This window comes from Ambystoma mexicanum, chromosome 7p (assembly GCF_040938575.1).
Source record: "Ambystoma mexicanum isolate Mex_15411 chromosome 7p, UKY_AmexF1_1, whole genome shotgun sequence".
Taxonomy (NCBI): Eukaryota; Metazoa; Chordata; class Amphibia; order Caudata; family Ambystomatidae; genus Ambystoma; species Ambystoma mexicanum.
The window spans coordinates 103590668-103615804 of record NC_090939.1 but is presented as its reverse complement, the minus strand read 5'-3'; the positions used below and the strand labels follow the sequence as shown (position 1 = coordinate 103615804).

Below are 25137 nucleotides of genomic sequence, written 5' to 3'. Positions count from 1 at the left end.
TGACAAGCAGAGTATACTTACTCGTTACTCGGATTACGAGGACGAACAGTTGCACGAAGTTCGTGCATAAGCACCATCATTATTCTCAACACGGCCCGTGTGAGGCAGGCTGCCCTGAAGTCTGGCAGCTCGGTGATGCATTGCGGTCGTGGCTCGCCTTCCGAAATGTAGGCCAGGCATCCCGAGTTTTCTCGGCAGCAGCAGTTCTCGTCCTCAGTTGGCATTAGCTCGCACCGATTGCATGTACACCAGGTGGAGACGCCGTCCATTCGACTAGGCCCAGGCTCTTCATCTGTTGATTCGTCCTGCCAACTGCCGTCCGAATCCCCATAGTTTTCGCGTGCTTCCCTATCCAGTAGTTCCTCCTCTGTATACTCGGGCTCGTACATGTAGGGCATTATTGTAGCCATTGTGTGTTAAACTAAAATAATTTATAGCGGTGGTACTGGTATCTGTTCACACGGGCTACAAGCGGCGAAGGTAGCTGACCAGAGCACTGAAACAAGTCACAGAATACTCAAAGTAACAGAGAGAGGAATGGAATCGAAAATCTGCTGCTGTGTGTTGTGAAATGGTCTGTTTATACTTATTGAGGAAAGAGGCGTCCTGCCATTTCCATGGCGACACGTCATTAGCTGAAGCGCAGCGAATGTTGACACAAGACGTGCTTTGGCGTTGGGAAATGGGCGGTACGAGTCTGCTGATGACAGGCTCAGGGGCGGGGGATTTGATTTAGTGCCGCAAAAGCAGGTCAGCCAGGGCGATGGGGGAAATGATAGGATTATCAGAAAATGGCGGCTCCCTGGTGCTTGTTTTCGTGTGCGTTTAATGGACGAAAACTCGGGTAAGGTCCATAGGAAAGTTTTCTAAAATCGAGCCACTTAGGCTTAAAAAAACATGGCCGACCCGTAGGGACAATAACATTTTTTACTAGACCATGCCTTTAAGTGCTCTTCCTTTCCACATGATTTTAGCATTCGAGTCGCCACATATGATAGTATAATTGATTTTATGATTCGTTTCTGCATCTTCTAGGGTAGCTTCAATTTTGGAGATGAAGAGGTTGGATAATTCTTTTGGGTTCCAGTACGCGTTTATCACCAGGTAGGTTTTTCCTTCATTGCCTCTCCTGTTAGGTTGGGTCGGTGTCCATAAAATTAGAGTTGCCAGCATATGAGTGTCGATCTTTAAGATTTTTTTCTAGGTGAAGGTCTCGGCCGGTACAGATGACTTTGTAGCCCAGACCGTGGTCTGCCAGCTGGTCCTTGTAGTGTTGGAGAAAAGGCTATGTCACAGCCATCAATTGTTTTTTTTTTTTTTAGTAATCCACGTTTCCTGCAAATAGAGATCGAATGTACCGATGTGAACATCCGAATTGTTCACCAGGTGCAAGAAGTCTCTTGTGTTCCATGATCCTAGAGTCAGATGTTTGATAACGCTTGCATTGACCGAGTTTGTGACCTCGTTTTTAAAAGACTATCCTCTGTTCATAGGATAAATTGGCAAACTCAGTGACAAGTTCTCCCATTTGGAGCGGAAAACAGTCCCTTTAAAATGAGGGTTACTGATGCAGAGAAGCACAATGTGCAAACTGCCGCATATATCTTGAAGTAAATAAAAAATTCAACCTAGTAAATTGAGAGAACATGGCGAGGAAAAACCAGATTAGGATTAGATGTCGATGACGCTGCAGGTTTCATTGTCAAATTGGTCACATAGAGGTGCTAGATCTCCACCCAGAGGAATACCCCAGTTTTGTGGTCGAGTATTGCAGAATCAAATCCAGGAGGTGGTCGATTGGCGAGAATGTTGGGTGTCTGACCCTAACTTTCTGGGTTGCCAATTTAAGAGACAAGGGAAGCAGCCAGACTCAATGAGCATAGGATTTTGATGTTCTCCAAACTATCACCTGAAAACATTAAAAAGGAGTCTCTAAGAGCTCTCAGTGTGGGTAAAATTGTTCCTAGGTAGGGGGTGAAAACAGGTTTGCTACATACTGCTAAACAGCATGTGGTCTCACTAAAAAAACAAGGGATGCTTATTTTGGGACCCAGCAAAGGCAGGGGAATTATTGAAAAATCCATCTCAGGGCCCAGAGGAGAAGGGGGGTATACTGGGCTGGGCCAGCTGCGATTAGCATTCTGCTAAAACTGTTATGTGTATTCATGCCAATGTGTTGATGGGGACCTTTTGAGTATTGTCCATGGACAATTTAGTCTGAATACCACTGTGCATAACTAGATTGTTGTCTTGAATCAGGATTATAGATTTATTTAACTCAATGTGTGCAGCTTTATTGTTCACATTAAACCCCCACACCTTCCACCTTATACTATTTTATGGAGTGGACTTGGCCGGCATGCAATATTAAAGGTTTGTCACGCTGTGTTGAAATCCAATTAAAAACGGTTTCTTTCATAGTCAGAAAAAAAGCATAAAAATGGCAAAGAGCAACAGCATCTAAAAATGGAGCGACAGAAAAAGTTCCAGGTTGCCACTGTATGTAGTCCTTTCAGACAAAGACGTGTTTTTAAAACAAAAAACAATAAACAATCTGCTAATTCTTCAAATCACCCAAATATTCTAAGTCCTATACAACTTTCCAACAGGAACTGTGAGTTTCTGGTGACTGCAATACAACGAATCAGGTAGAATCTAAATAAAGGATTCAAAATGGAAGATGGTAACATTTGTCCAACTTGACCGTAATGGACCCTAAAAAAATCAATCCATTTAAAACTCATACAAGGGTTATTTATTTACTTATCACAGTTTTGTTATGTGGTACAAACAGATGAACATGCTTCAAAATGCAGGGGAAGCAAAGCATGGGGACAGGGGAAGGAGATGGGGGTGATTTGGAAGGCCGGGTTTATGAGAGACAATCGTTCCTTTCGCAGCCGTTTTAGGTTGCATTCCAGTATCCAGAAGTGTACACATTATGCATCTAAATGCCCGTGGCCACACTGACAGGTGGGAAACATGGTTTACCCATGTGTTTACTTATGTCTATAAATAAACTAAGCTAAACTTACCGCTGCCTTTAGCTGCAACTCACACCAGCCCAGGACGACCAAGCCCCGTTCCCCACTCAGCTTTGGAAGTAAACCAGTCACAATGGGAGCAGAGGCTGGCCACAAATTGAGGGGTAAAAACTGATGCAGTGATCTTCCTCCAGTCCAGACATGGATGTGGGGACACCAGGGCAGGAACAGTACGATAGAGAAAGGGGATGTGACAAACCAGAAGGGGTTGAGCAGTGCCCGATTTAAAAGCAACGCACAAACTATCAACCACTCTAGTTTGTGCACCACAGAGAGAGGTTTCAGTCACCTGCCCGCACATTCTTGACCACAAGCTACATGGAGAAGGATCGTCCATGGCCCGAATGTCATAAGACTAACGATGCAAACCAAAATGTGATACTAGGTATAAAGACTTCAACATAATAGGAAAAAAGGAGGTGTCTGCTCCACATCAGAACTGACCAGTATGGTAAAATATTATTTACTCAAAGACCAAGATATGTACAGAAGATGGCCGCTAAACCATACGTATTGTAAGCACAAGTTGAAATCATTATAAATAAAACCAGGGAAAGTCAATCTAGGAGTGGTACTTTAATTCCGATAGCTAGAATGAAGTTTTCCTGGTGATGGTTAAAGCCCATTGGTAAGGATCTGCCTTCTTTGCAAGATCCCAAAATATCCCTGAAAAGGTAAATCTGGAGTTTTGTACAAAAAAACCTACACTTGTAGGAAGCGTGACATGATAATCCATCAGGTTATCTACCTCGCCCTCTATAAATTATATATACCATTGTTCCATGTTCAGAGCATAAAACCAAAAGTAGACAGGGATGAATCAGAAGCATATGATGTTTGTGTGAAAAAGGTATAGAAATTGAAAGTCAACGATAAAACTGGTAATTGTGATTGCACACTAGTAATTGCAACATTTTTTAATTTTAACTTGTGTATGTACTGTATGTAATTTGAATTGTTGAGATTATAGTTCTCAAAAGGTTCTTATAGAAATGTATACAAATATAATTTTAAAAATAAAAAAGCATACAAGTAGACATTGACAGAAGAATTTCGACCCCTACCAAGGTTGCAGAGACAAGTAGGATGTGGCTGCACAAAGGCTCTGGTCAGATTAAATGGCCGTATAGACCGATTACCTTAAAGAAAGGAATGACCTATCGGCCATAGACTTCATCACGGGTTTATAAGAGGCCCGGCAGGTCACATTCAACTTTCCACTTGGTGATTTGTAATTCAGTATACGTTGCTCACCATAGCGACATATTTGTAGTCATTAGTCCAGCTCCTTCCAGACTGGAGGAATATATGATACTGGATTTTTGCCAGCATAAAAATGTTTATTTATCGTAGCCCCAAGGCATGTGTTGTCCTTCCCGTGCCAGGCTTCATGCTCAGTGGCAGCTGTTGAATATTTTAATTTAGAGGCATAAATGTTTCCCACAAATATGCGGGAGTGACCGAGCGCAGCAAGGGAGCCTAAACCAACAAAAGGTGTGGTTCTCCACCAGAGAAGATTTGTCTGCATTTTAAAAGACACGTTGTGGAAAAAATTGGTAAAAAGCTACATAGTTGGCAATCGGTTTTGGAGGGTAACACATGAAAAACATCAAACAGATGCATATCACTGAGTGCACAGGAGCATTTTCCAAAACATTTTCATGATGCCTTTGCCCACTATATATACCAGTATGAGAACATGTTCACGCAGACTGCACCAATATATGCCATTTAAGATCATACACCTGTTGGTTTTGCCAGTAAATAAAATGCCATGCCATAGTAAGAATATATGATGACTGGCTACACCAATGTAGGCCGGTCAAGCCATGTAATAACACTCATTATGCTGGCTTTACCACTCGAGCTCAGTAAAAAATGTCACTCCGCAATAAAAAAATCTTGAAAACCTGGCTGGCACTGGACATCCACCCACCCACCCCCTTACCCCCCCAAAACACACACACACACACACGATAACATATCATGTTGGCGTTGCCCTTTATAAAATGACATGCACAGTAAAAAAAAAAGTTCTGAAAACCCCCCTCCCCCAAATCCGAGGACTGCTCCCGGCCACGCTCACACGCATTCATTCATACACATGTACTCGCTCATTCACATGCGCACACATCACAATCATACACATTAACACCGATAAAACATTCATACACACTCTCATTCAAATGGCCACTCAAACAACATACATCCTTTCATTCACGATCATGCATACATGTACATAGATTTATTTTCTAAACTGCTGCAGCCCCGGCCTGGACTCCGCCTGCCACGACGGTGGTCCTCTGGCGCCTGCGCAGCAAGCAACAGGAGCCAGGAAGAAGGGCGAGCTTCTGGACACCAAAGGGCATGCAAGGTGAAGTCGGAGTGCCCCTTCATACCACCTCTAGAGTCCTAAATGTGCAGGGAGGTACAAGAGCGCCCCCTATGCACATTCCAGCCTGCATTCCAAATAGGCCATGAAAGTCAGAGAGCAGAACGCCCGCAGTTTTGTGTTGTCCATTAGACATGCACGCTGGGGGTACTGTAAACTGTCAAAGGGAAACCAGGATCTCTTGACAGGTAAAACCAGACCAGGGGCACTCCCTCAGTTGCTTGATGCACCTAGGGGAGCGCTCAATGTGTTCACACTGCTGGCTAGGCTCAGCTAGAATGAGTGGCGGGTCAACACACTAACACACTAAGGACAACCAGCCCTCATCCATGCCAATACCTGCCCCTCTGGCTTCAGAAATGCTGCGATTCTCGCTTTGTTGATGTCTAATTTATCAAACTTCGGGCTGGGAAAGTGGAAGTGGATGTTGGAAACCAGTAGATGTGGATGTTGGACAGGCCTCCGTCTGTTTAGATCACTCAGCGTGACCAATACTAAGTATAGCCTCTTTAAAGTGAACCTTGGATGATAATCTGGTTTCAATAGCCCTGGGATAGGGATACTTGGCCTTGCGGGTAGAAGACTTAGCCCCTTTCTGGGGAACCTCTGAGGTGACCCTGATACTTTGAGTCCACATGGGAAGAAGCCTCAGAGGGGACTCCGGTATCCAGTTTAGACCCCAAGTGGGGTACCTCAGGGCAAGCCCTGGTGAAGTTAGAGCCAGGACAACAACTCCCTGAACCCGATGAGCCCGGAAAGGCGGCACCCTTACGGGGTGCTCTGAAAAGGGTACTCACCAGGCAGTTTCTTACATAACATAACACGAAAACTTTATGAGGAGCCCCCTTAAAAGTGGTTGACAAAAGAGAAAATCAAAAAATTAATACAACTTCGGGAACTATAGGACCCGTCTGTATGGACTCACCATAGAGATGGTGTGGGGGACAAAAGTCCATTCATATTAAGTCCGGAGCGAGGAAGGTCCACCCATGCCAGATATCTGGCACGGTTCCATGTCATTTCATCGTGGGATGTTTTTTCGTGTTTTTGTAACTGCAACTTTTGTAATGAAAGAAACTCATTGAATTTTTATTTTTTATTTGGGAGAGGGCGGCAAACCCCGAACCCCCTTTAATTTTGTATATATTCCCGAGCACCCACACCACAAATGAACAAGTTACTTCTTACCTTGTAACGTTCTTTCAATGGGATGTTCCTCCAACGTATTCCTTAGCTTTGATAGACAGATCATCTCCCAGCTTGCTGGCCTCGGAAATTTTTTTCAGTAGAGGGTGCTGCGCGTCGACGTCCCTCGAGCCGATGTCCCTCGACGGCCTCCGTATCGACGCTGACGTCACCTCGCGTATAAATAGACTCGCGCAGCGTCCGTTGCTCAGTTCCGTTTTGACGTTAGCAGTTTAGCGTAAGCTGCAACCACACGGGAAGTATTACTGCGTGGATGGATGTGAGGGGCGATGAGGAATACGTCGGAGGAACATCCCATCGAAAGAACGTTACAATGTAAGAAGTAACTTGTTCTTCGAAGGGATTGTGTCCTCCGACATATTCCTTATCTTTGGTAGACTCCCATAGCAGTGGTGCGCAATTGGAGGTGGGAGTAAAACGCCATGTTTCCTTTTAGGAATGAATCGAATGTAATACGGCTTTGCCAAACCTAGTCTCTTTACTAGAGGCGGAATCCAGGTTGTAAAATCTTGTGAAGGTATGTGCGGATGACCATGTGGCAGCCGCACATATGTCTCGAACCAGAACCCCTCTTTGGAGTGCCGAGGAGGCTGCGATACCCCTGGTTGAATGAGCTCTAAGATTTTGAGGAGGCTCTTTCCCTGCCAGTTTGTAACATTCCAGGATGGCCAAAATAATCCATCTGGAAATGGTTTGTTTTGTTATCGGTAGTCCCAACTTGTGCCCTGAGTAACCCACGAACAGTTGGTCTGCTTGCCTAATCCTGGCAAGTCTGCTGATGTAAAAGCTTAAAGCCCGCCTTGGGTCCAGCCTGTGTAGCCTTTCTTCCTCTTTCCCCGGATGGGGAGGCGGATAGAATGGAGGTAAAGTCATTTTCTGAGTGATGTGGAATTCAGAAACCAGCTTTGGGAGGAAATTAGGCTTCACCTGTAGGACAACCTTGTCTTTATGAAAAATTGTATGAGGGGGTTTACAAGATAGAGCTTGTAATTCGCTCACCCTTCTAGCAGATGTTAAAGCCACTAATAAGACAGTTTTAAGGGTGAGAAATCTTAGCGAACAAGAGTGGAGTGGTTCGAAAAGGAGTACCCATCAGGAAATTTAAGACTAAATTTAAGTCCCATAAAGGAACCTGGAAAGGTCTTGGAGGGTAGACATTAGTTAATCCCTTTAGAAATTGTATTACTAAGGGTAATTTGAAATATGAATGCTCCTCCACAGTGCGCTTGAATATCGATAGCGCTGCGAGATAGCCCTTGATAGTGCCAACTTGAAGGCCTGAATTTGCCAAGTAGAGTAGAAAGGATAACACTGTTGATGTGCCACATGAAATGGGGTCGATATTCTCTTCTCTACACCAGCTGCAAAATTTGTTCCAACGGCAGCAGTATAAAGACTTTGTTGCTGGCCTTCTGGCCGAGAGCAACACTGCCATGACGTCATCAGGGAGGTCCCAATCCTTGTATCTCAACCTTTCAGAAGCCAGGCGTGACGGTTGAGGGTTCTGACCTCCCTTCTGTGAGAGAAGATTCTCCTTGAGTGGAAGACGAATTGGAGGGCAGATGGAGATGTCCCAAAGGTCCGGGTACCACGTTCTCCTGGCCCAATCCGGGGCAATTAGGATCATGGTTCTCCGGAATCTTCTCAACCTCCTGATCATTTGAGGAATGACGGGGACTGGTGGAAACGCGTACAGGAGTGGAAACTCCCAGTCCACTACGAACGCGTCCCCTAGAGCTCCTCTCGGGGGAAATTCCCTTGAACAAAACAGATCGCACTTTCTGTTGGTACTGGTGGCAAACAGATCCACTTGAGGGGTTCCCCAAAGGGCAAAGATCTCCTGAAGGACTTCCTGAGCTAGTTCCCACTCATGGGAGACTGTGCCCTGCCTGCTCACAGCGTCCGCCGTCAAGTTCTTCTCTCTGGCTAGGTGAACTGCCGATAGAGATTCCTCCTTGAATTGCCCAATACCAGAGATGCATTGCCTCTCTGCGCAGTGGCAGTGATCCCACGCCTCCTCTTTTGTTGAGGTAGTGCATGGCCACTGTGTTGTCCGTCATTATCAGGACATGTTTCTCCTGTACAGATGGCAGAAAAGCTTTCAGCGCTAGTCTGATTGCTCTCAGCTCTAAAAGGTTGATATGTAGTCTGGACTCCGATGGAGACCAACGACCGCTGATGGTCAAGTCGTTGGTATGGGCTTCTCACCCCGTGAGTGAGGCATCTGTGACTACTGTTATCTCCGGCCATGGTTGCCAAAACAGTTCCCCCTTCAAGATGTTTTTCTGGCAGGCCCACCACTGAAGGTCTCCAGCCACCTTGTCCGGAATCTGAAGGAGGTCTGTCATTCGCCCTGAGAATTGCGACCACTGAGTTCTCAGTGCCCACTGAAGAGATCTAATTCTCAGGCGAGCCTCTGGCACAAGGAAGATGCAGGATGCCATGAGGCCTAGCAACCTCAAAAAGTCGAAGGCTGGGAGACGTTGGGCATTTTGAAACTTGGTGACCATATGCCGAATATCTTGAGCCCTCACCTCTGGTGGCGAGGCTTTTCCCAGGGAAGTGTCCAGGACCGCTCCAATGAACTGGAGTCTCTATGATGGTATCATCTGTGACTTCTTTAAATAGAGGGAGAAGCCCAGTTTGTGAAGGAAGTGGCAGACATAATCTAGCTGGATCTGAGCTTGTTCCAAAGATACAGCTCTGATCAGCCAATCGTCCAGGTAGGGGTAGACATGAATCCCTTCCCTCCTTAGACTTGCAGCCACTACCGACATTAGCTTGGTGAAGACCCTTGGGGCGGAGGTCAGCCCAAATGGCAGAACTCGAAATTGATAATGAGAGCTGCCAATTGCGAACCTCAGGTATTTCCTGTGATTGAGATGGATTGGAACATGGAAATAAGCATCCTGGAGGTCCAGAGATACCAGCCAGTCCTGGAGCTGGAGAGCCTGAAGGATCTGAGAGAGTGTTACCATCTTGAACTTGTCCTTCCTGAGGAACTTGTTCAATTCTCTCTCCTAAGTCCTTTCTCTAGCAGGTCTACAATTTCCTGCAAGAGGAGCGGATCTGGAACTTTCAGAGAGCTGTTCCCCGGTGGATGACTCTGAGGGATGCGTAGAAAAGGCAGGCAGTAACCTTGGGCAACTGTCTCCAATACCCAAGCATCTGACGTAATAGCCTGCCATTCCGTCAGATGTTGAGTTAACCTGCCCCCTACTTGTGTTTTGTGAAGAGAGTCCTCAGAGCGGTTTGGAGGCGGCTGATGCAGATGCCGAGGGTAAATAGGCACCTGCTGCGGCTTTTGTATTTTTACCCCGTCCACCTCGGGTGAATTTTTTCTGACCCCTTTGAACCGGTTGTCCTCTGCCCTTTCCAAATGCAGAATAGAAGCAAAAGGACTTACCTCTCCAAGAGGTTCCTGAGGGGTGATATGGTGTCTGACGGATTGCAGCTCCTAGGGATTTTGCTGCTGCCTTTGATGTTTGTAGTTTTTCTAAACTGTCATCCGCCTTCTTACCAAACAAAGAAGAGCCGTCAAAGGGCATATTCAAGAGTCTGCTTTGCACATCTGGAGCAAAACCAGACTTTCGCAACCAAGCAAATCTCCTGGTTGTTGTACTTGCCGCCATGGCCCTGCTGATGCTGTCAGCAGAATCAATGCCAGTCTGAAGGGATTCGCACATTGCGTCCTTACCATCCTTATTGATGTTGAGAAACGCTTCCCTTTCTTCTCCCTCCGGGATGCAGTCAGCCGCTGATGAAGCACACTTCCAAAGTGTGTGGCTGAACCTTGCGAGTGTACAAGTAGCATTGATGGATTTCAACGCCATGCTACATGCGGAAAATACTTTTTTGGCCATAGAGTCATATCTCTTATCATCCCTGTCCTGTGGAACAGTAGGGTAAGCCGATTTACTACCTGCTGAAGTAGCTGCCTGAACAACCAGACTCTCCGGAGTTGGGTGTTTGGATAAATATTCAAGGTCAGCAGAAGACACCCGATATTTAGCTGATAATTTTTTGTTAACCGCCGGGATTACCTCAGGTGTTTCCCAGTTTGCCAATATTCTCCTTTGTAATGCTGCATGAAATGGCACCACAGGATCCTCCTGTGGACCTTTGACCAAGATGTCTTTGAGGTAGTCTTGCTGAAAAGCAGGTGAGGGTGTCGACCATCCCATAAACTCTATTATCCTTGCCATCAAGGTTCTATAAGGGGTTTCAGCATGCTCCCCTGGGTCTGGTGTGGCAAATTCCACTTCTGGGGAAGTGTCCAACCCACTTGCTTCCTGTAGGGATTCATGGAGGTCCTTCAACCTACCTTCCTCAGAGGTAAATTCCTCTGGTGCAGGAGTTGCAGGTCCCTGCAACTGAAAAGGTCTTTCCTGATCCGAATCCTCCCCTTCTTCATAAATAGAAGATAAGACTCTGGAGAGATCAGGTCTTGAAAATGGTATAAATCCCATTTCCAGAGCAGAAGGAGCCAAATTCGTCATGATTGGCTGAGAAAACGTCAACGTCGTCGACGCGGACGTTAAAGGCTTCGAAGCCATCGAAAAAGGCGCTGAGAAAGGTGGTAGAGGCCTCAATGAACTCGAGAGTATCGGGACTCTACTCAAGGTTGTCGACAACATTCTCGAGGCTCTGGGTATGGCCACTGGCTGTGAGGTGGCCGTGGGTTTATCCTTTCTCGGCGTCGAAGACGGCGTCGACTCGACTGACCTGTGCGTCGAAGAACCCTTCGATAACGGCGTCGATGACGCTGATCTATGTGTCGAAGGGATCTTCAGCGTCGAAGACGCAACTTTGCTTTTACTCAAGGGTTTGTGATGCTCTCGAGTGGCTTCTTTCTTCGGGTACTGCGACTCGCGGCTTTTTGATTTTTCGAGTCTTTCACCCAGGGTATCACCCTCAGCAGTCTTCGAGGGGGTGGAGGCCGCATTCTCGAAGACGCTTAGCATCTTTTTCCTGAATTCCTCCAACTCAGCCTGAGAGCTATGTTTTGTGGGGCCGGAGACCCTTTTTGGGGAAACGGAAGACGAAGACGAGGAAGGGGATCTTCGACGTCTTTTTGAATGCTTAGATCTCAAAGAGTGATGGGAACTGCTTCGAGACCTAGAACGAGAATGTATTTTGTGATGGCGAGGAGACGAATGTCTCGACTCCGCCGAGGAAACTTTCGAAGAAGTTTTAACTGCCTTACCTCTCTCGAGCTTCCCCTTGCGCTCCTTCAACGCTTTCGGCGTCATGGACATGCGGTCCTCGCACTCCGAACAATGGTGCTCGATTCCCAGGCACCACAAACAGATCCTGTGAGGATCGATCAACGACATTTTCTTTCCACAGTATCGACATTTTTTTAAGCCGGACCGTGGAGTCGTCGGTTCGGGTGAGGAAGCCATTGAGTACGAGTCGGTTTTCACAAGGAATATATTGCTATATTTGCCTGAAGAACTGAGCAATGATATTCCGAGGCCCCACGAAGCGCGGAAAAACGGACCTGAGCAACGGACAATGCGCAAGTCAATTTATACACGTGGTGATGTCGGCGTCGATACGGAGGCCGTCGAGGGACATTGGCTCGAGGGACGTCGACGCGCGGCGCCCTCTACTGAAAAAAAAAACTGAGGCCAGCAAGCTGGGACATGATCTATCAAAGATAAGGAATACGTCGGAGGACACAATCCCTTCGAAATATATTTTTCTAACCCCCCTAAAAATTTCAATGAGTTTGTTTTCATTAAAAAATCTGCAGTAAAAACCCAGCGGAAAAACATCCTGTGATGAAAGGACGTTGTAACTCTGGCACAGCGGGGCGTACACAAACATAACAGTCCACGCCTATATTATAGACCACTACAGATATTTGAAAAACAAACACAGTAGCTATCAGGAATCATTCTATCATAAGGTGTAACATTGTCCATTCTGCTGGGTATTCTCCTGGGTATTGACTTCAATAGCTCCTCCGCCTCGTCACCATCCCAAAAGACGTACTCCTGGACATTCCACGTAACCCTCAACTTTGCTGGGAAGAGAAGACCTGTTTTGATTCCCTTACCCAGGAAGAATTTCTTAAAGCTGTTCAACCTCTTCCTCCTTTTCGCTGTGACCGGTGCTGGATCAGGGAAGAGCAACACCTTATGTTGCTGGTAGGTCAGGGTACTTTTCTCTGTGGCAGCACTCCGTATTCTTTCCCTGTCCAAGGCATCGGACAGTTTAACAATAAGTATCCGACCTGTTCCCACCCCCTCCTTCCTGCTGGTGACTCTGGGCTTAATGCGGTAACACTTGTCAACATGAATTGGATTTCCCTCCATGTCCAAGTCCAGGGATTCTGAGAGCCACTGAGTTATAAAGGCAATGAAATCGCCGCCTTCTGCCCCTGTAGGGAAGCCCTGAATATGAATCTGTGCCACTAACCACATTTTCAAGATAGTCAAGCCTATCCTATGTGGCTCTATTCCCCTTAACCACGGTCTCCATCTCTGCGCCCATTCGTTGCACCACTGGTCCCACCATGGGCACTTTGATTTTCCAATACCTTTTCACTAAGTTCATCAAATGTGTACTCCAGGCTCTATACCAATTTTTCAATGTGACCCAGCACAGCAAATACTGGTCCATGAGTCGTAGAAGAAGCCAGGAAGATTCACCACTCGCCAAGCTCTGCTTATGTGTCGTGCCTCTTGGCGCAAAATAATCCTGGTCCACCACTTCGTCCTTTTTTCTGCTTTTCCCAGATGCCATCTTTGTGATTTTAGTACAAGTAGCTTCCTAACCTGGATGCAGGCTCTTCAGCTCAAAGTTTAAATGCCAGCACAACAGTAAGCATTCTTGCCCATAGTTAATATGGTTATTTTCTGGCCCCGCCTCAGCACAGGAGCCTTTAGCGCAGGACACTGCCCACTTCAAAGATGGCCACCACAAGATCGTAAACAAAGTAGGACCAGCCACTTAGCTGGCAGAGCCAGGGCATCCAGCTCCCTTGAGCTGCCCACCTTGCTCTGCAACCCCTTATGCTGCTGCGTTATAGAATGTACTCTGGGGCTCAGAGAATCAGCCAGTGGGCGCTGTCACTTCACCTCCTCCTCGCACAGCCGCGAGTACCCTGCCCCCACAGCTCAATCCCTGTGAGAGAGGAGCCGCTCTCGTCACCACGGCTAAACCCAGTCCCACAAAAAGACAGCTAGCAGCTGTCTAAACTACTCCTCTGCTCGCCGGGACTGGCATGGTATAATTAGCCCCTTTTCTTGTGCATATGTTTGCATTTTTCCCTGCTCGCTCTGGAGCTTGACAAAGTTGTGGCCATCTTCGGGTGGAAGCATGCCACGCCTCCCCAGGGGGTGGTCTTTTTTCTTTTGATAAATTAGGTGGACCGAAAGATCGTGGAAAACCTCCCACCTGACTAGTCTTATTTCGAGTGCCCGGACCAAGAGGGAATCTCAATAGAAGCACACATTTTAACGATGTTCTGGGCCTAGACACTGGAGACATTGATTATGAGGGTCTGTTGCCACGTATTGACGTCCACAGGAGAGACAATGTGAGGGCCTTAGTCTCCGGCATAGGCGGAGGAAAAGAAAATGACAGTGGAACTGAGGAAGGAAAACAAATTGAAGGACAACAAGCAAGGTGAAAAGAAGACCCGCAGATTCTAAGCACGTCCGATCCAGACAAAATGGAGAAAAGAACTGAAGGGAGATGCACTGGGCAAGGCTGAGAAAGGCGGGCCTAGAGCAATACATGCATTGGCCTGTGTAAAAATTATAAAAGGAACATTTTTGGATGCTATCAAAAAAGTTCTCCGGTCCAGTCCAATAGGACGGAATAACCGTCAAGTATGGAAAAAAAGGGGAGGGGGTGTAGGAGTATGGTCTATATTTACGGGAGCAAGAGAGAAAAAACCCATAGTTTGAGCAACTGTTGACATGGTTGTTTCAGTAGCTACAATATTGGATTTGGAGTTCGATCGAATGCTCTTGAAAATGTTCTGTATTTTATCTGAAAGAAATTGGTCAAGCTGATCAAAAGGTGCATTGAATGTTGTTAAGGAGGACATTGCAGCGAAACTTCGGAATAGTTTGCTGTTATACGTGTGATTCAATTAATATAAAGCGTTTCCAGTCTCATCATACATTTACATTACGAGACATGTGCTGGGACTTTCCAATTGCCACTTTTCTAGTTTGCCATTCTTGCCTCAAATTCTTTTTTTTTGCTTTAGCAAAATAATTAGGATGGAGAAGACCTACAAATTGAAAAAAACAAATGAAACCCCAGTATCCTATGAGTGTGTGCCTCTTTTACTCTGAGTAATATGAGCATATGCTTAATAAATTGAGAAATCAATGTGTGGACTAAAACACTCTAAAATGTTAATGTATTTTCCTTGGTGCAACAATACACAAACCAAAGCCACCATTCTAGACATATAGACTGCATTGGCAGCAACATAAAAGACAAAGATTGGCCTGTATAGTATCAATGAACCAATATACAAACTATGTCACTCAAATAAGTGACACATAAACATAACATTTCAATAGACATGATGCTGTACATTCATATAAATCATCTATTATTCTTTTAGGCATGAGTATGGTGACTTTCATCAGGGGGAAGCAGACTGTGTGGTCTGTGAAAAGCAAACAGCATATGGATGGTTTGTGTGACACTTTACTTTCTAGTAGGTAGTGGAGTAGAGGAACTATGGTGTGTAGTGTCCCAAATACCATATTAGTTGGATAAAGAACACAGGGAACCAACGGATTCCAATGACCAAACTAACAAATGTAATTGCCAGTGGGGGGGGGGGGGGGAGTATGATCAGGTGGTTACTCACTTCTTTTCAATGGTCAAGTATCCTCAGAGCTCTGTAGATTAGTCGTACAGCTGCAAAATCTCACCAAGATTAGAATCAGTTGAAAAAATGAGGAATACTAATAACCAATGTATATAATTTCAAATATGAAATGGTCACAGCACGACGAGTAACTAGTGCTTAAGACACAGGGTATAGGAATTTCGCAGAGGGTAAGTCACATACTCAAATTCGGGGGATGCACCCCCGGGAACCACTCACCCCACACCCAGCATCAAAAGCTGCTCCGGCCACCGACATCAACACGCATTATGTAAACTCACATCAGAACACACAAATTCACGTAGCACATACAACTGTAGAGGAGCAGGTGTACACATTTTCCATAGCTAGCACGCCCTCACCACCGTCATACTGGAACAGCAGAAGGGCTCTGTGTGAGACCCCATGTGTTATGCCTATACCTCATTAAGTGTATGAGAGACGATATACACTCTAAATCGAATGTACCCTCGCACCGAAAGTGTAGAAGGATGTTGTATGGAAGGATGATGGCACGCACCATTTGACATCATGGAGCGATGAGTGAAATCTTATGAGGGTAGAGTGATGTCATGGAGAAGATGTATGAAGCTATGCTGAAACGATATGAAAAGACTTGAAACACTTGTGTATTGGCGCATTATAAATGCCATATCATTTCTCATATCATACTGAAGAGTGACGATATAACTGAAGCAATGAGAGGAACATATGCAAAACTATAAAGTAATCTAGTGATGTGCTTTCCCTCCCTTGAATGTCCCAGAACAGCGAATAGGCTACAAGGTCAACTACAGACCGGAAACTTTAGCTCATGATGTCTGACAGATAATTGACTAACTGGGAAAGTGGGGAGTAATCTAACGTGATCCAAGCACCTGGGCTTCAGTTTCGTTAAGTGCTGCTAGCCGATTCGAAAGTCCAAGGTTGGGAGAGAATGCCAACCAATCAGGGGGTCTATGGGGCAACCTGCTATACAATGTTGCATAGACCAATCCTCTGCCATTTTTGTTTGCTCAGTATTAATAATAATTAGTATTATACGTATTTAGAGGTAGCTCGAGGGTTGTCTTACAGATAAAAGACAGTCAATGTAGTACTAACCCGTACATATTCTATAATTGGATATGTTCTCCTAATCCAATCCCTCCCGCTAATAAGTTTTATGGTTGCCCCGTAAGATTACTTCATAGAGGACGCATATTGGGGTATAAGACCTCTGTGTAATCAAGTTTATGTGCAAGCGTGAAAACATCGGTCTGATGTTTGTCAGTTGACCCTTCTTTATTTAACCTGAGAATAAAGTAGTACTTTTCCATATTCCTTGGGTCTGTCCGGTTATTTGGTCTGAGACCTTTATTGGTAATTTCATCTAGCACAAGAGACGCGTTCAGGTGTTAGAGCACATGTTGTTAGCAGTGCAGATAGTTCGGGTCTCATCAACTTAGGCCCAAATCAGATACTCAGGCGTTTGGCTACTCTCACCATTAGCCAGAAAACCGCAGAGCTTCCTGTGGAGAACAGCTTGCAAAAAAAATACAAGTGAAAAAGATACGGTTGGCAGGTTACGCTTTGATGAAATTCCTGTCAGGTCCCCGGAGGTGCCCCGTGGATGGAAGGCAAACTGGTTGGTTGAGGGAGAGTCAATGCCAAGGAACTCAATCTATGGAAGTAGAACAGTGGATATTACAAAGAATAGAAGTAGATACCTCGATTCCCGGTTCCAAGCGGGACAGAATGGTATGCACTAAAAAGACTCCAAATAGGGGTGTTAAGGATACTTGTAGCAAAGCCAACAAGAAGATTGCATTTCAAGCTCCAAAATGGGGCAAAATTGTGATGCAATCGCAGGGGAACATTTATTAAAGTGCACATTTGTGGGGTTATAAATATGTCAGTATAAAGCTTTTGTTGCGTTTAAACTAGTGGATATAAAACAATAGTAAAAAATCAAGGTGATTTTTAGATTTTTTAATCAAAAGCTTGACGTCAATCAGAAGGATAAAAATCAAAACCAACTCATAAATAAAGAAGAGACTTAAAATAAAAATGGTAGAAAGAGGAGATATTAAAAAGTGATAGAAGGTGTAAACGAAGGAACAAAAAGAATATTGTGAAGAATTCTACAAGAATATTGTGTAGAATTCTAATTCTTGGTTGAAAACGCAGGCCTAAAACACAACCAGGTGTTAAGTCTTTCATATTCTCGCCATCTGTACATATTGTACCTACATGTGTTTATTTGTATATATGTATATAATCCTGATACTATCACTGTGTGTATGTATATATTTTTATTGTTGTAACTAAGCTTCGCATATTCATGTAACTGCTGTGCCCTGTTACCTTTGGGTATGATCGCGCAATACAAATAATAAAACAAAAGTGGATACAATATTTTGATTTTCGGATAATCACATGGCAATTGATGGTGCCTGCTCAAATTGATCAGTGTGGTAAATGTTATGATATAAAGAGAATAATAAATAAATTGGGTAAGTATGGACAGTCGAGATTGACTTGTTGTTATCATGGGAGACACTCCTCTCAAACTTATGCAAGACATTGCCAAGATATACAGCTAAAATAAGGAAACATCATTCGGAATGGGTAAGGGGCGCGGCCAATAAGACACTTATGCTGTAGCCTCAGGAGGGTTTGTCAAAAACGGTATTGCGACATACAGAAACGTATTTGCACACCACATATAAGGGAAAGAATTTACAGAAAAGGTTGGATGTTTTAGAGTTATGGAAGATGTATCAGAGGGAGAAAGATGATCTAGCGCAGAAGGAGTGCTTAATCAGCATAAAGGGGAGGATAAAACGCCTTTTGCTTCCCTTTCCCCTCCTAAAAACAAGAGCGTAGTTACATAGGAGAAGGAATTGTATCCTCTTAAAGAATTGAAAACAGCACCGGGGTACGTTAATCCGACACATGAGCCCCCCAATTATAACAGTGAGGACAATGCGGAAGAGAGTTTTACAGAGCGTAAATATCTCTCGACACACACTGAAAGTAAACAGCGTGATGAAAGGACAGACAAGATATGGATATAGAGGAAGAAGCAAAAAAGCTGAAATAAAAGATAAAGCTAAGTTAATAAAAATAGTACAGAACATATGGATGAGAGTACAGATATTACTCAAGCTGAATGATAAGGGCATTGACAGGGTTTGAGCATATAAAGAAGAGAAAGAGAATGCAGGTGAAGGGAGGAACAAAGAATTAATGACCTCATTGTATCCAATCATCTAGACCTTCTAGCTATCTCGGAAACATAGCTGCACAAAGCCTCAGACCCAGTTGCATCCCTAGCACTACCGGATGGCTTCACAATACTTGTGACAGAACAGACTCCAGAGAAGGGGGTGTCGACCTCATACACAGAGTCTCACTTCTAATCAGACCAATAAAGAGCTAAATCAAAGCTAACTGCGAGATTCTCTCAGCTAAACTTAAAGCATCCCCTACAGACTCGACCACACTGCACATCCTGTACAGGCACCCCAGGTACCCTACTTCCTTTGAGAAAGAACTCACGCACCTCATCTCAGACACCATCAAAGCCTCTTCAAGAGTTATACCTGTAAGAGACCACAATCTAGGTCTACATGACCCCATAGACACTACCGCAGCGACAGTAGCAAATGCCCTCACAGATCTGGGCTTTACTCACAGAGTTACCAACAAATATCAAAGGAAGATCCCTGGATTGAGTAGCCGACCTGAACAGCGACATCATGATCAACTCAAATACCCCCTACCCCTGGTCGGACCACCACGTCATCAGCTTTGCCCTCCCCTCATTCAACTCACAACCATTCAACAGCACAAGCCTACTTCTAGCGCTCGCCTGCAGCACCAAAAACATCACCAAAGACTCTATATCCCCTCCGCTATTGGACCCGAATGTCTCAGAGGACCCTACTGTCCTGGCAGACCTGTACTCAACACTTTAACCAAAGCCATCAACTTGGTAGCACCACTCTGTCACATAAAGGCTAAGCTCAAAGCTCACATCAATTCGTGGTTCTCCCCGGACCCATTAAACCTGCACTCACAAAAAAGGCAAGCAGACAACCTGTGAAATAGAGATCCCAACCATAGCTAGGGATTATAAAAAGGCCATCATCATCGCTAAAGCTGCAGCCTACAACTCCAGGATAGCCAAAGCCAGCTCCAACTCACATGAGCCCTTTAAAATACTTAGATAACTAGAAACCCCCTCCCAGCCCCCTAACAGCATAACCAAGGACGAGGCCTGGTGCATCAGCATTCAAAACGCCATGCGTGAGAAAAACATCACTTTACTGCACAACATTTTAAAGAAAAGGGCAGGCATCACTCCCACCACCCTCCAAGCCAAATCAACAACTATCCATTCCACACCAGCCTTCAACTACAAAGGCGTCTCAGAGGGAGAAGTCACCAACATCCTCACAAACCTTAAACCCTCTAAATGCAAAGGCGACATCTACCCAGCCTCCATCATTAAAGAATGTGCTGAAGCAGTTATCCCGTTCATTACAAGGTCCATGTTCCTACATCTAGCCAGGTCCCCACTAGTCCAAAAGAAACCTGGGTTCTTCCATTGCTGAAAAAAACCATCCTGAGACCCCCTGTCACCCAACAACTACAGACCCATCACCACAGTTCCCTTTCTCCTAAAGATCCCGAATAGGTCCACTTATCTGCAAATTCAAGCCTATCTAGAAACCCATCATATCTTAGGCATGCGCCAATCCGGGTTTCGCCCAGGCCACAGCACTGACTCAGCACTCCTAGACCTCCAAATTCAACTAGACTCATTCAAAGGCGAAGGCAACCAGCCCTCCTGCTCCTCCTCCATCTATCTGCCCCTTTTGATCTATCTGGTAGACCACAACACACGCGGCCATCACCTCAAACTCGCCCAACTTCTCCCAGAAATCGGCCACCTGGATCGCCTCCTTCCTTGAAAACAGAACCATGAGAGGTTTTGTCGAACAGTGCACATGCCCCACCCATCCCCATTCTCTGTGGCATCCCTCAAGGCTCCGGTTTCTCCCCATCTCTCTACAATATATTCGCTAAACTTCTTTTTGGCCTCCTGGACTCCCTCTGCATCTCCTATACCAATTACACCGATGACACCCAAATACTCCTCCCACTCACAGGCTCCTTCCAAGAAGACTCCACCATCAACAAAATATATGCCACCATTCAGTCTTGGATGGCTTCAAACGACCTATGCCTCAACAACGAGAAAACAGATGCTATTAGTTGGTTTGACCACCACGCTCAAGAAACTCAGCACAGAATTCTCCTCCTGTATATAGATGGTAAGCAAATCCCTGTTGCCTCATCTGTAAAAACGCTAGGAGTCCACTTAGATGTCACTCTCGCCCTTACCAAACAATGAAAGTGACTGTTTCCTCGTCCGCCTACACAACTATGCTTATCAATGTAGCAAAGCACTTCCTTTCTCTGAACAACTGCTTAATCATAGCCAGAGCTATCATTGGAGCAAGACTGCACTACTGCAACGCATTATTACTGCAAGCAGAACCTGGCCAAACTACAGGTTATTCAAAACAATGCCCTACGAACAGCCTTGAACATCTCCAAAAGAGACCACATCTCTGCTGCGAGAAAAAAAAACCCATTCGGCTCCCTGTCCGAGAAAGGATCATTTTCAAAACCCTCTCAATCACTCACAAGTGTCCCTCGAACACAGCCCCCCCCCAATACCTAGCCAGAAAAATGTAACAATCCAACTCGACCAGACCAGTGAGAACCGACCAGGCACACCGGCTAGTCCTTCCAAAGGTGAAAAAGATAATAGCAGGAGGGGCCAGCTTCCCCACAGTAGCGGCTAACCAGTGGAACACTTTCCCGCCTGGAATAAGAGCAGAAATGTACTACTGTCCATCCTGCATGGCACTGAAGACCTGGCTCTTTGTGTAAGGACTGCTGCCCAGCCACACCAACTAGAAATCGGATTTGTCAAGCCTCACCTCAAGGCCCCCCACACCCTCTCTTGCTTAGCAGTAAGGCCCTTTTGCCTTAACCACTTTAAAAATGCAAATATGGGTGAGTGTTATCTAGTATTTTCCATATCTTGCCCCAAGCCAACGCTGTCGTTGCAATGGGTCACTGACTTGTGGGTCTTAACACAACGGTGGCAGTACAAGTGAACGCACATTGCGAGCGCCAGCTGCATGTTGCTCGATTTTAACGTGTGGATGGTGAGTATCCCTGTCGTACCAATAGGCTGCATGGTGTGCCTGGGCAGCAATCCAGAATTTCTCGAAATCAGGGACTGCAAGGCTTCTGTTTACATAAGGTCTGGTCAGCATGTTCCATTTTAGTCTTACCGCACCCGCATGCCACAAAGTTATTGATCGCCACTTTCAATGTGTCAAAGAACACAACTCCTGGCCAAAGCGGTATATTTAAAAAGTAGTATAGTAGTTTTGGGAGAATAATCATTTTGAGGAATGCCACGCGCCCCATTATCTTGAGTGGGAGTTTCACCCAATTGTGAAGCTTGGCTGTGAGTTTGGGTAAATACGTGCCATAATTGCAAGCATGGAGTGGGGACGGATGTTACCCCACAATAACCTCCAGCCATTTAATTTCCAGGGTGGACCAGGCAAATCCCATGAGGTCCAGCGATGTGCCCAGCTTTTATCAAACCTCACGCAGCCCACTGCCAGTGCATGAGTTTCCTGTAGAAACAGTGTACGTGCCATGTGTCGCTCTATATATAACCTGAGTCGCTGCATTTTTGTCAGATTGCCCAATCCTCACACGTTCCAGCTCAAACCACATTGCCTCAACCACAATCGTGCCAACATATAGCATAGATCCCACATCAGGCAGATATTGTGCATTGCAGAGGGAGTATTATCAAACATCGCTGCATACATGTCAAGAACATTTTGTGTAACCACCCTAAAACTCCAAACTCCAAACCCCACCCCCATACCTCTTCTCCCAATCAGAGGAATGAACATCCCACATCAAACAACCCAACAATGCTTGCAACTTTGCGTAGGGGGCATTTGGCCGACTACAGCCCGGCATCCACACGGCAATGAAGCAAGTTCTTAAAAAAACTTGCTACGGGTGAATATATCATATAAACGGTGTCAAGGTAGAGAACAACAACAGTCGCTGCAAGAAAGCACAATGATAGCACACAGGTACATTCCGCTTACTGTTAGTATCATATCAAGGATCAAGTGGCAAGAACTTCTAGGAAATGGAACCATACCATCAAGGTTCACCCAGGAACTTTATGCATGGCCTCTTCAGGTATGGTGAAGAAGTACACCCTGTTGCCATGTTCGATTCTTAATTGGGCTGGTTACAACATGGCGTATTTCACATGAAGATCACAGTCTCTTTTTTGAAGCCAGAGAGGACTTCCGCGCCTGTTGCACCGCAATCAAAATCTCAGGGTACAAGTGAATTCTGTTGGAGCCCAGCAGTAGTTCACCCTTGGCCCTTGCCGCTCGCAGCAGTGTGCTTCAGTCGCTGTAGTTTTGCAAACAAGCTATTATCGGGCGGGGAGGAGCCCCGGGCTTGGGTTTGCGGCCAAGCGCACAGTGAGCACGCTGTATTGCAAATTGTGGTGATAGTTTGGGGGTATTAAGTAAGGTCATTAGAATTCGTTCCACAAAGTCCTTCATTGATCCATCGATGTTATCCTCTGGTATACCTATTAAACGTATGGTGTTGCGTCGTGATCGGGACTCCAGGTTATCATTCTTCCTGCTGATGGATAGCACTCGTTTTGAGTGTGAGGTGACATCAGCCCTGAGGGCCAGAACTTCATCCTTGCTGGTGCCCACTCTAGTTTCCACCTCCGTAATGTGGGCATCAGTTTTCTCCATCTGGGATTTTATTGAGCTAATTGGGCCGCTTATGGCGTCCAATTTGGTGTGTATGGCAGTAAACCCCTCACGCATTTACTCCATCATACGATGGAGTTCAATGGGTTCTCCCAGTTCAGGTGTGCCACCTGCAACAACGTCCGCCCCCTCCACAGCCTTGGGTGTAGCTTTGGCCTACAAGTTGATTGAGCTCCGTTTCTTCCCTGCTCCCTTAGTCATTTTGATCTTGCAGTACAGCTGCTGAAGTGTGGAGGGGCAATGGGGAAGAGAAGCAGGCTGTGGAGCACCATCAGAGCCACCCACACCAATGTCCAGCAAGCACAACGCTGGCTCTGCAGAGCGTAGGGGTAGTAGACAGGAGCAAGGATTGATATGGGCCCAAGGTTGAAGTTTCTAAGGCTCTCTATGTCATGGGTCACTGGGACATGGGTGCGTTGAGGGGGGTGCTCGTCACAGTATGGGTTAGAGTGCGGGCGGAGAGAGTCCCGCTGCAGCCCAGTTGCTTACTGCAGTGTGGGGCTGTTAGGAGACTTCTCAAAAATGTGCTAATTCCTCTCTACCTTAGAGACCCCCAGAACCTTTGATGGACTCTAGGACTTTTTAATTTTTAACCTGGAGAGAGCAAGACCTTTTTCCCACCCTCTCATGTATTTTGATGTGATTTAAACTCTGTCTCTTTGGTTATGGAGTCTGACAAACTCCATAAGCATCATCTTTTTATATTGCGACACATAGCACCTTCAGTGCAGTGGCACAGGGAAGTCTTATAGATTTCCCAAAGGTTTAAATACCTTCTCTTGGATAAGGTACTGTTTCCAAGAGCAGTAAAGTGAAATTGACTTTACTTACATTTGTAACTTTCTAGACCCAGCACACACCATCTTACAATAGGGTGCTGGAGGGGTTACTTAGTATCCCCTTTGTCTAGTTTCTCATGGAACATTTTTATGTTACCCTTGCTACAATTAATGGCTGGTGGCAGTGGTTTACTTTTAACTACCATTGGGAGCTTTTACCGAGGGCTGCGTTCGCAGCTGCAGTAAAGCACCCATGGGTGCCGATTTTGTCAAAAAGGCCCGGTCTTTTTTTTGCCATTTCTTGCTGGAAAGGTCCTTCTTGAGATTTACTCTGCATGCCAAACTAGGTTTGGTTCCTTTGTTCATTTTTTCTTTGGTGGGATTCACGAGTGAAGCTCGCCTCTTGCTCCAGTAGGTCTGGCAGCAGCAGGAAGTGAGGGAGGTGCCCGAAAATCCCTGTGCTTAATCCCCTTGGTTACAGGAATGCACCCAAAGGTGATTGGTCGGCTGGCTGTCCGACAAGGACAGCCACCCTGCTGTGTCATTGACAGCTAGGCTGGAATGAATGGGAGAAACCTGATAAAAGGCGAGGATTTTTGGCTTGGAAGGCAGTGTCGACCACTGGACGAAGGAATCCTAAGAAGAACCTGGTTCAACTCCTGGACCGTTGGTTTGCCCGGTGAAGCCCTGCTGCTGTGCTGAAGCTCCAAATTCGTATAGACTAGAGAAGCCCTGCAAGGGCGACTTCCCCCCCGCCCCCTTGAGTTGGTGGGACCAATCAACTCCAAAGTGAACTTGTTTGGACATCCTCTCGAAGTTGGCATTACTTCCACTGCTGCTGGAACTGAAGTGCCAGGGAGAGGAACACCAAGACGAGTGAATCGCTTTTAAGTCGGACCCGAGCGCTAGGAAGATCCTCCAGACTTCCCTGAAGCAGGACTAACCA

The 25137-nt window shown here is 45.7% G+C and overlaps 1 protein-coding gene across 4 annotated transcripts in view; it reads right to left on the bottom strand.

The window, feature by feature from the left end:
* GRAMD1C (GRAM domain containing 1C) overlaps positions 1 to 25137 on the bottom strand; it is a 2017351-nt gene that overhangs the window by 1907280 nt on the left and 84934 nt on the right. The gene's annotated exons all lie outside the window — the stretch shown is intronic.